The following is a 3555-nucleotide window of genomic DNA, read 5'->3' as shown; positions in this document are numbered from 1 at the left end:
TTAGACAAAACTTTTTTTCATTTCGGGTAGTAGCTGCGTGGAATGACCTTCCTCCGACGGTTGTACACGCTCCTTCTCGAACCCAATTTAAAGCACTATTAGACATTTATTTATGCGAATCCTCGCGCTGGCGAGCATGCCGTCCCGCGCTGAGAACATAAAGAGCAGTGCTACACCCTTTTTCCACTTGGGCCTTTCAGGTGAACGACAGCCACTGACCGACAAGAACAAAACCGACCCGGGAAACTTGGGCAAAAGCCTCGATCCTGTGTATCAATCCGTGAAATCCGTGAAGAATACCCATGTGTCCGCGTCCAATCAGTTCGCCTGTTTATTGAACTGTCGAGTATTTGAATCGCTTTCAAAAAGTATTGACCTTGACCACGGCGGACGATTCAGGTTTCCTGAACATGTTGGGTTTGCCGGTCAATCCCAAGGCAATGTGTGCAACCAGAAAGAGGTTTCTATCCTTAAGGAATTTTAAAAACGATTCAACTAGTAGAATTGTTGAAATCAGTGATTGGCCCCAGTTTTTATTCGGATGCACTACCCTCAAAATCCATCCGCGATATAAGGATTTTCTCTCAGATGTATTGATGGGATCTATGAAATCCGAACTCAAGGACAGGAGCAGCTTTGTCGCTGTCTGACCCTAATTATCGCTTATGATGTCGGTGTCGATGAGTCATATCTCTGTCAAGTGGATCCGTAGCTTTTTCAATGTTGGTAATGTTCTGAGTGTTTCAAAAGGCTTGTCCTCGTTGGTTTGCTCGATTCTAACCATGAGTCCAAGATTACGGTGCCGCATGGGATGCCACGATTTATCAATGACTTCCACGTGGGCCTTCATGTTTTTACGTCCCAGACACAACCAATTTTACATTCATATGACTCTCCACCGTCTCCATCAGATTTTTTGGCTTCCATCGGTGCTGTGAGTGTTTGCTTAACCACGATGGAGAAATTCAATGCGCTTTCGCGATGAGCTTCCATGAGAGCCACCTGTGGGCTAGGCCGGTCCTGTCACGGTACCGTTCAGCTGTATACCCCCTTCGGTGCGTGACTGCCATGCCACCCGACGGAAACACGATGGCTGGGATACTGCCAGGTTGTTGAGTTCGAAACACCACCCTCCTGGTCAGTAAATTTGCGCTCTAACTGCGCCATCCCGCCCACACACAAGCCGATCACGCTGTCAGTGAGTGTAAAACGGGGTGCTTTTCACGGTGTTCCACGCGCTGCTGCTGCCACAATGCCGGAGACAACACGCTGTGCGGATGAAAGCGAATATATACGGGCCATAATTTGCGCGATGTATCGTATGGAGAGGCTCACCGTGACCATTGAAAGATTCACTATCATTATCCAGAATCTGTATAGACAAAGGTTATGTGGCTATCTTTTATCACTCATTCTCCTGCTAAAAGGCTGACACAGTGAGTCAGTCTATCGCTTGTCACAGGAGGCGCAAACTAAGAAGTTCTATCAAGTCTTATATGTCGAAGAGCTATTCACCACAACAGTTGGGGGTCGTCCCATCGTGCACCCACCCTTTCAGCAGTGTTCAAGCGACGCCTATCTACCTACCTCTGTCATTGCGTCGCCAACATTCGTTGAAATACTTCGTTTAATGTCGTCGTATACAGTTTGGCCAACGGATACGGTGAAAAATAGACGTATAAGTAACCGTTCTTACCAATCACATGCTGTCCCGCAAAAATTCTCACAGTTGGGGAAGCTGATAGCGTAGTCTTAGCAACAGACGTCAACCTTGGCTAAGTTGGCTGTTGATAGATGACGTGGAAACCACCCTCCTGGTTGTCTATATTGAGGTAATCTCCCTAAAAGTTCATCAAATTCCGCTAGGGACTAAAGAGTTTTAAAACGGGGCATGGGTTGCCTTGCGACTAGGATTGTGGTGTGCTGGTATTTGGCGACTTGTAGATTGTTCAGGTTAGTAGCCAGCTGGACGCGGATGAAAGTACATCTAATAGTTGTCTATAGTTAATAAAACGCCCACTACCTTTATTGTACACCTCATTTTGACATGCTCAGTGTGCAGTTGCTGTCAAAACACGAGGTTATAATTGGAAGTCTGCTACGCTTTCCGTAGATCAACAAATGGGCTTTTGATCAGATGCGAAATCTCAGAAACCCATTTTCCGTCATCTGAGCCCACCTGAATCGTCTCCAAATCACCCGTCTCAAATGCGGCTACTCAAGGGATATACAACACGCACGGTGAACTGAAAATCATCATAACCAGGTCATCTGGATCATTATCACAGTGACAGCCTGTGTGGCTCACGTACATATTGTTGTCCAGTCGGAGAATCAGCAAATGGAAGAAGACTTGCCTCGTATCCTAGAAGCAACCTTAATTTTGTGATCTAAATCCTCTATTGATCTAACGTTACGTTCTGCAATTTGTCAAGCGACAGTGAAGATCACCCTGTAGCAGTCATTTATAGTCCTTCGAGCATACCATGCAGGTGGCAGGTTAATTTCGCTTCACTGTTATGCGTTGCACATCAGATACCCGTGTATTCGAAGTGGGTAACCACAACACTTTTTGAGTTGACAAGATTGGGGACGAATTTAAGGACATTCTACTTGATCTTACCTATTCGGTCCCGTTATTTAACTATCCTGAACGATTCCGTGGCTCGGAAATCTTGCCTCTCATCCACTTTGTTTCTACGAACGAGGGGCTCATAGTCAGTGAACCCGTGTCCGGCACTACCGCAGTTCGTTCAGCTGTAGCACCCTTTCGGTGCCGAGCTACAATGCCATCAGAAGGGAGCATGAGGGCTGGAATACTGCCAGGTTGCCCAAGTTTAGACGGGAGAAATCGTAAAATCGCCCAGCTGTAGCACCCTTTCGGTGCGTGGCTGCTATGCCACCCCCGACCTAAAGCTGCCACCTTGACATGGTGGACGGGCTTCAGTGCTGCAGTGATCCCGCGGGCTACACTGACTGGAACTTCGTTCCACAAGCTGCAACCATGCCAGGAACGCCAAAGGGGAGCAGCCAGACCAAGAGCAGCGAGACCCCGTACTACGAGTAATCGTGCTACGAGGCGGTCCGGGGGTAAAGTTGTACTGTCCTCTGCGACAGCGATGTGAAGGCAGTAAGATGTTTCCCCCAGGCGACCAGCATGTCCATATTTATGGAAGCAGCGATGCTGCCTTCCCCTGAGGAAGGACGGGTTAGAAAAGGTCGGCCCCAAACACCGCACACTCCGATAGCCCAACGGTTGACCGTGACCGCCGGCGCATTATCCGATACGGTCGAAATACTTTTAAAACCAAAGAGCCCGGTGCTGCTCAAAAGGCGTCTGCTGTGCGCAGCCGCATCAGGAATGAGACAGTAATGCCTCATTCCCTGGGGCGAGATGGCCCAAGTGGTTAGAGCGCGAAGTTACTGACCGGAAGGTTCGTGGTTCGAATCCGACCTCCGCCACTCGACTTCCCCTGTCTAGGCTTGGCAACCTGACAGTATCCCAGCCCTCGTGCTTCTTTCGGGTGGCATGGCAGCTAGGCACCGGAAGGGTGC

Source organism: Opisthorchis viverrini (genome assembly GCF_000715545.1).
Source record: "Opisthorchis viverrini unplaced genomic scaffold opera_v5_82, whole genome shotgun sequence".
In the NCBI taxonomy this organism is placed as follows: Eukaryota; Metazoa; Platyhelminthes; class Trematoda; order Opisthorchiida; family Opisthorchiidae; genus Opisthorchis; species Opisthorchis viverrini.
The sequence above is the reverse complement of the archived record's forward strand: the minus strand, read 5'-3'. Positions refer to the sequence as shown.